The sequence below is a fragment of the Elephantulus edwardii genome, unplaced genomic scaffold (assembly GCF_000299155.1).
Source record: "Elephantulus edwardii isolate Elephantulus edwardi_28Jun2011 unplaced genomic scaffold, EleEdw1.0 scaffold00003, whole genome shotgun sequence".
Lineage (NCBI taxonomy): Eukaryota > Metazoa > Chordata > Mammalia > Macroscelidea > Macroscelididae > Elephantulus > Elephantulus edwardii.
The window spans coordinates 6,800,244-6,808,558 of record NW_006399753.1 but is presented as its reverse complement, the minus strand read 5'-3'; the positions used below and the strand labels follow the sequence as shown (position 1 = coordinate 6,808,558).

The 8,315-nt window shown below is 48.4% G+C and overlaps 1 protein-coding gene across 1 annotated transcript in view; it reads left to right on the top strand.

Annotated features, from left to right (window-relative positions):
- The window catches only part of KHDRBS3 (KH domain containing, RNA binding, signal transduction associated 3), a 159,895-nt gene that overhangs the window by 93,456 nt on the left and 58,124 nt on the right, over window positions 1-8,315 (top strand). The gene's annotated exons all lie outside the window — the stretch shown is intronic.

The window sequence follows — 8,315 nt, the reverse complement described above, 5'->3', positions numbered from 1 at the left end:
CAGGGCCCGGCCCACCTCCTCATAGATGGTGTTGACACAGGGCCCGGCCCACTTCCTCGTGGATGGTGTTCACACAGGGGCTGACCCACTTCCTCGTAGATGGTGTTCACACAGGGCCCAGCCCACCTCCTTGTAGACGGTGTTCACACAGGGCCCGGCCCACCTCCTCTCATAGACGGTGTTGACATAGGGGCCTGGCCCACCTCCTCGTAGACGGTATTCACACAGGGGCCTACCCACCTCCTCTCATAGACAGTGTTCACACAGGGCCCAGCCCACCTCCTCGTAGATGGTGTTCACACAGGGCCCAGCCCACCTCCTCGTAGATGGTGTTAACATAGGCCCTGGCCCACCTCCTCATAGATGGTGTTGACGCAGGTCCTGGCCCACCTCCTCTCCACATCACCAGCTCTGGAACTAGGGTCAGGCTCCAAGTGTGTGGCCAGGGACGTGCTCTTGATTGAAAACACACACTCTGCAGAGGTCACTTGATCAGATTTCCTCAAAGGCAGACACCGTCAAGATCCCTCTGACGAAGGGGCTGCTGCACTGGACCCTGAGGAAGTACACATATTTGCACGTTTGGAGCAGGAACTAGAAGTTGCCAAATTCATAATTGGCCAGAAATCATAATTACAGGGGTTGAAGGTGTACAGCTGCAGGCATTTGCCACTTGGTCTCATTGCCAGTAGGTTCGCACCAGCTCTTAGCTGACTGCACGGGGTCTTGGAGGCTGTAAGTCACACAGGAGGCTTGATATTGCTCAGCTTTCCCTCGTGGAGCAGCTGGGGATTAGGACTGAGAGGCTCAGCCTGTGGTTCAGCCGCGCAACACCCCGAGAACTCCAGTGCTCCCTGGAATTTCACAGGGATAAGTAAATAGCACATACGTGGTGTTACATGATTGGTTAAAGGTCTGTTCGCAGACACTGCTGGTAGCTGATTGGTAAAATTGCTTCCTCAACCATGTCTGCTTTGGAGGGTCCATCTTCAAAATTGTGGGGCCTTTGAGTATTGATGGTGATGTCTGCGCCACAAAGGGATGTGGACGTTAGGGTGTGTGGTGAGGTCAGCATACGGGCTGAGAGATGGGCTGGCTCTGTGGTGAGGTCAGCACACAGGCTGGAGGCGCAGAGGCAGCCTCCTGGACTCCAGGTTGCTGCAGGACTTCTTCCTGGAGCTGAGGCCCTGCGTCCAGGCTGCTGTGCTTACACTCGCTCCCCCGTCGCCTCTGATGCTGGACCCTCACGCAGCTCTCAGGAGTTGTGCCTGAAAACCCCCAAGCCGGTGCCAGCTGCTAGAACTGTTCTTTCTGTCCCTAGGTTGATGATTACTTTTAATAAGGAAAATAAAAAAAAGGAGAAAATTTAGAATCTGATAAAAATTATCTCAGAGGAGCTCTGGTAGCCCAGTGGTAAGGAGCTTGCTACCAGCCCCTAGGCTCAAGGTTCAAATCCACCAGCTCATCTGCAGGAGAAGGAAAGATGGCCGGTATCTTCTTGTGCAATCTGTGACCTCTGAAAGCTTGTTGGAGGGTCAGTCATGAGTCAATTCTGACTCTACAGCATCAAACAATAACAGCAACAACAACAGTAAGAAGATTATTCCAAATCTATAAAAAGAGAAAGTAATTTTTACTTTATTGGTCTTTTTACCTTCAAAAAAGTTTATAAAAGGAAAGACTGCAAAGTAATCTATTAAACTGAAATCTATGACTGCAACTGATACATAAGTTTTCAAGTGGATTTTTTCATGAATTAATTTAATATGTCATTCATCTGGGTCTCCAGGTCCATTGAAACCAAAATGTACTTCCTTTGAGTAGGTTCCACCCCCAATGATCTGAACCTGTAAATCTTAGGGGAGGGGCCGGCTTTCCTTTCTCCCCAGGGGAGGCCGGTGGCTGCGAGCTGCCAGCCTGTAGGTTGGCACAGTATGCTGTGCACTGCGGCCCCCCGCCCCCAGCTCCTTCCCAGGTCACTTCTTCTCTTGCGTGAGTGGTGCAGGTTAGAACTTGATCAGAGGGGTTGTAAATAACCACTGCAGGGTACACTGTAGACTTGACATGGTCGCTTTGTCACTGTGCTGCACATGATCCAGCATTCTTCTCCTGACTGTAGGGTTGGCAGTTCTAATCCACTTTGAGGATCTTGGAAGACGAGCCCGAAGTCTACTGTTGTTAAGATTGTAGCCCTTGTCAGTGTTATGAGACCTAGCTGAGCTCTGGACTCAGGGAGTCACTCTCGGTTGGAAGTGACTTTGTTGTTGTGGAAGCAGATCTTTGCCAGGGTTGCTGTGGAAGGTGTTCACCGGAGCATTGTAAGGCAGGACCCTGGTAAGCAGTAAGGGAGGAGAGGATACACGCCTCTGAGTTCTAGGGCTTTCCAGACGGGACTGCCTGCTGGAGGGTGAGTGAGCAGAAAGCAAGGGCACCCACGCGCGTCCTCTTTGTGAAACTTGGCAACGCTAATGCAGAGGCCAAGCAGCACTGGTGGTCTAGTGGTAGAAACTGCACTGCAATTCCAAAGTTCAAATCCCCTAGCTGCTCTGTGAGAGAAGGATGGGCAGTCTCCGCGTGTGGGAAACACTGCCTCTGAAAACCCGCTGGAGGGTCAGCCGTGGCTAGGTTCTGACTCAACAGCACACAACGTCAACACTGCAGAGTCTGGTTTTTGAGCTTTTGTAAGTGTACATTGTTTGACCTTCATCTGTACGGTTTGGGAGAAGCAGCAAATTGAAAGCAGTATGGGAAAAGCAATGTGGTGGCAGGAGCCTTGAAGCCTGAGGCTGACGCTGGCATCGCTAATTGGGTACCCACGGGAGATGCCTGGGCCGCGGCAGGCTGCAGGTGCCTGCCGCATCTAATGACAGGGTCTCTGCCCGATACCACTGCTGTCACAGCCAGGGGAACCTTCCCAGGGGTCTGCCCGAGTGCACGTCCTGATGCAATCACAACCAAGGGAGCAGTTTCTTCTCCCTCTGGACTCCCTAACTTGTCTGACAACCTTTCCTCATCTTGATGACAGTGTTTTTTTGAGAGGGAGGCTAATCATCCTGAGGTTATTCCCCCCGCCCCCGCTTACCTGAGGTTGACAGATGAAGGAGAGGCAAGACAGGTGCTTAGTGACAGACTCGGAGCACACAGGGGTGACGAGAGCTGAGAAGACTGGAACTCTGCATGAATGGATTGAGCAGTTCTGTCTCGGAGCACCCTCAGGGTGACCCGAAATGGGACCTGAGGCCCTGCGTCTAGCACTTAAACTTGTTTGTCCATCACCTGGAGGACTTCTCTGGGGTACGGGGTACAGCATGGGCAGCAGGTCCGGTGTGAACTGGAAATCTCTGTTCCCTGTAGTCCCCAAGTGTTACTACCATTGTGCCATGGCTCAACTGGACTTTAAGTCCTGTTGATCAACTCTGGTCATCGTGTTTCCTTAGTCTGTCTTCAAGCCAATTTCCAGTGCAGTTCTTTTTAATTTTTTTTCTTCTTTTTGTACCAAGCAACTGTTGCGTTATTCTAAATTGTCCTGAGTATAAAAGAAGGTCACGACAATTGTTTCATTGCCAAGAAGTTAGAGATTTGTTGTTTGTTAAATTGCTGGGCTTTTAAGACAGTGTGTGAGGAAGTTACACCCACTTAGCGGGAGAAACTTCTTTGACTTCTTTGCATCCAGCTTTGAGGTCTCCCTGCTTAAAAAGTCCCCTCACGGCTATTCCTTGGTGTGGTGTCTGGGTCATTGTCCTCCAATGCTCATTGATTACAGGTCCTTCCTGATTTTTCTTTGTTAAGAAAAAAGAACAAAACTCTGTCTCTATCTTTTCTCACTGTTTAGTACTATTTCTGCTCTAGTCTTGCCTTTTGGAGGGTCGCAGCACTCGCTGCCTTGGTCTCCTGACACTGACCATCTGCTGACACTGACGCTGGTCACAGAGGAGATTGGGAGGTAAAGGAGCTGGGCCTGGGCCTCAGAAGGACTCCAGCTCTGTGTTTTATTAAGCCATTTCTCAGGGCAGGTTTTAAATACTCAGAAGAGGAATTTTGGCACAGTTTGGGTGTAAATTGGACATTTAGGAAAAGTGTTGTTTTCAGAGATGAAAGCAACCCTTAACATCTATGATGCCATTCTTACTCCATTTGAGAAAGGATGTATTAGTCATGATTTTTGTTCACCTAATATTTTGCTGCTTAAACCCCTTTTAAACGGGGTTTTGTTTTTTTTTATTTTTTTATTTTTTGTGGGCGTCTACCGTCAAATCAGATCTGACTGGTACAGGAGGAGATTGCCCCTCCTTCCCCGGCAGAGCATCTGGTGGATTCGAACCACACACCTCTGGGATTGTAGTTGTAGCTTCTTGCCACTAGGCCACCAGAGCTCCCCTAAACAGGGTTTTTAAACATCTGAAAGAGGAGTTGAGATAAGGAAATTTGTTATCAAAATTATAAAAATATTAAGTTCTTATAATAAGATTACATCAAAGGAAGTTTTTGTCAGAATAAGCGCGTTTGTTTCCCCTTCCAGTCAGCCTCCGGCACACAGGCCACATAAGCAGCAGGTGTCAGAGCGCCTTCTCGGCCAACCTCATAGCACCACAGCCAGCTGAAGGTCAGAGGCAGAAAATGCACTTGTCGTACAGTAACAAATAGGTATTTTCTTCTTAAAAATTGAGATTGAGTTAGATATTAGAGACAGAGGGATTGTGGGTGCAGGGCTAAGAGAGAAGGGTACACTGAAAGAGTTGCTGTCCAGGAGTGTCTGTCCTGGAGTGGTCTGCATCGAGCACTCATCCATCCATCCACCTCTCCACCCATCATCTGCCTGTCCATTCATCCACTTTTTATCCATCCATCCATCACCACACACTGTCCATCCATCCATCCATTTGGACACCCATCCTTCCATCCATGCACTCATCCATCCACCCTGTGAACTTTCGCTGTGTGACTGTGGTGCTTCATGCCCAGCAGGACGCAGTGCCAGGTGATAGTGGACAAGACAGAAGGGGTCTGTGTCTTCAGAGAGCTCTCGTTCCAGTAGCCAACGTAGACGTTCAGATGCTGGTTGAAGATACGAAGGAAGAAAAGAATTACCATTTCTGGTGGTCAACTTTTGTATAATCTCAAATTGCTGACTTTCAGAGTTGATTTTTACCTTAGGACAACTCAAATTTAGAAAACCTGTAGTGAACAGGACAGGGTTGAATAACTTAAGACCTCTTAACTTGGCCCTTAACCTACAGACATTTCCTTGATTACAGTTTTTAATGCTGCCATCTGATTTACCTGTTACTTTCAGAGCAGCCAGTTAAATGTTCATGTTTCTATGCATTTTGACTCATGAAATTCAAGATCCTTTAGCTCCAGTGTTAGAAGTAGATATTCTAGCAGTCCCAAAGGCCTGCAGTTTGAATCCACCAGATCCTCCGCTGGAGAAGGAGGGACAATCTCTTCCTGTGCCAGTCGGATCTGATTCGACAGCACACAGCAAGTAATAAAAAAATAAAAATAAAAAACGTAGATATTCTAAGCTTTCCTTTAGTTCATTTGAAGATTACATGCAGATTTTGTTTTCCTTTTGCTTTTTAAATGTATTACATTCAATTTAAGAAACTGACATAATTCAGAAAAATTAGCTTTACAGGCTGTATTAGTTCTTATCAACTCATAGTTGACCCCGTGTTGAGTTTCTGAGGCTGTCAGATTCACGGCCGAAGGTTGCCCATCTTTCTCCCGTGAATCTGTGCTGGTGGATTGGAACCACCAGAGAGGCTTAGCCTCTGGGCTAGCAGTTCAGCTCTCTATGGACCATGCCACCGACTGGACCATTGAAGGACCAGTTACAAGGGGAGGCAGGAGCACAGTGAGAGAAACAGTTGCTCATTACTCTGCATCTGGGGCCATTTCCAAGCGGTTCTGGGTGATTTCAGATTATGAGTGAGCACTCTCCGGCAGCCGGGGTTGTTTTCACAGATGGAGCCCTCTTTGTTTGAGAGGACATGCTTCTCACTCCACCAGTTCCAGAGGCCTTGCTAGGTGGCCCTGGCATCCAAGCACAGGTCTTGTTTTTCTTGGCATCCCAAGTTCTCTCCCTGGCACTCCTGGCCATTTGGCTTCTCTTGAAGTCTCCATTAAGAAGCCTCCTGCCTCTCTGGCAGCCTTCGCCACAGCATTTTGTACTGATGTTCTTTTGATTTTCACCCTGTCAGCAATACCTTAAAATTTCTAGCTTAATAATGCTCCTCGTTCTCAGTACTTTTATACAGATTCTTTCGGGTGGGCATGCATGTGTCTGATTTCTTTTCCTGTTATTCAGTGTCATTTTGAGGGGAAAAGCTCCCCATTGGTATCAGGGAAGTTCCCTCTCTCAGTGACGCTGCGGGACATTATGGAATTGCCGCACATGTTTCCACGGCTGCCGCCTTGAGGACGGGGACTGTCACATCCTTGAGGACAGGGACTACCACATCCCTGAGAACGTCCCTGAGGACGGGGACTGCCACAGCCCCCTCCAGCAGTGTCGCTGGTACCCAGTTATGAGGCTGATTAAGGTCTCTTAGATGAAGACTCCTAATAATATTCTTTTAAAAAAAACTCCAAAGATTCCTGGAAGCTGAGATCGAGTGAATTATACTCTTACAAGAAGTTTAATCTTATCAGCCCATTAATGCTTGTCATACTTGCTTTATGCAGTTGTCCTGATTTTAGACTTTGAAGTATGTGTATTATAAAATGTATAATGTCTTCAAGCCATGAATCAAGTACGATGAGGAATTAAAATAAATTAGCCCCCTTGATACCGGACCTCAATATGTTCTCTGTTTACACCTATGTACATGTACATACACACGCGAGAAGTGGGAGAGTGAGGCAGTAGTGCTTTAGGGCCACGTGCTGACCCCTGCATCGGGCATGTTACTGTCCTGCTGGGCTCAACCTTCAGGAGAACCTGGGACATGAGGTCACGCTGCCCTGCGGAGTAGCTTTCCCTGGGACACTCCCCTGGAGTTCATCGGCAGTGAGTGACCTTTGAGCCAGCAGTGAGTGACCTTTGAACCAGGCTACATCGGCTTCTCGTGCCCTGTGTTCTGATCCCATCAGGAATGTGTTCCTGTCATTGGAACAAGTAGAACTTTCTTCGTTTTTGAGAACTCAGCCTCCATTCACGCATCATCATGTCAGTGAATCTATATAGAGCGCACAGACATCTGTGACTCGGCCGAGTTCTGGTAAAGGCCCATCCCCTTTCTACTGGCTCAGTCTGGTATGGCGATTGGCAGGTGAGAACTGCCGTAGCAGGTGGTCTCATTGCCGGAAATACCAGAAAATGAAGGGCCCAAACGAGAATGACCCGATGCTTCAGAGAATGACATCACCCAAGAATGAAACAAAGGAGCAGTGCACATAACTAATCAAAGAGGGCACACTCAGGGCCAAGTGGGTAAGAACTTGTGTTGCCAACCCAAAGACAGGTGTTTTGAATCCACTGGTGTCTTGTCAGGAGAAAGGTAGGCCGTCTCCTCCCGTGCATTTGGTTGCTGTGTGCCATTGGGTCAGCATTGACTCATAGCTGACCCTCATCGTGGGTTTTCAGAGGCAGTAAATAATCACACAGGAGACTGCCCATCCTTCTGTGGTGTAACCGGTGGATCCGAACCACATGCCTTTGGCATTGCAGCCCAGCTTCTTCCCACAAGGCCATGAGAGTTTGCCATCCCATGCAGTTTATAGCAAACCCACGGGGTCATCTCTGCATTGATTCTAACTCAGTGGCAGTGACTCTAGTCTAGTCTGAAATGACCTTTGAGGGTGTAATCTTTGCATGCTGCACTGCTGGCCAAGGGGCCTTGAATCCCCAGAGGTTTGAAGCCACCGGTGGCTCCTCAAGGGAAAGATGGTCCGTCTCCTTTCACGCAGAAATGCGGTTGGAGTGTCAGTACACACTGGGACTGACACTACAGCAGGGAGTTTGAGTTTGCTTCTAAATGATGAGTTGGATGTGGCCTTGACTGAGGCCTTCAGGAAGTGCTTACCAAACTGTAAACAGAATTAGTATCTGAGAGTTCCTTGTCTCTTCCTCCCTGGCCTTGCTGCAGTAAGCAGAGAAGAAACCCATCAAACCTCTCTGTTACAGGAGTACAGACTTCCTCCTCAACCTAGCGGGCAGCTCCAACTTCTAGATGTGTCCTGGGGAGTTAATGTGCACACAGTAACTCGGACGAGTTCAGAAATAGTCGCTCCATCAATCAGTGACTCTCACCACGGGGTGCGGCCCATTAAAAATCTGTGTTTCTCAGCATAATGTCCTCCAGGTTCACCCA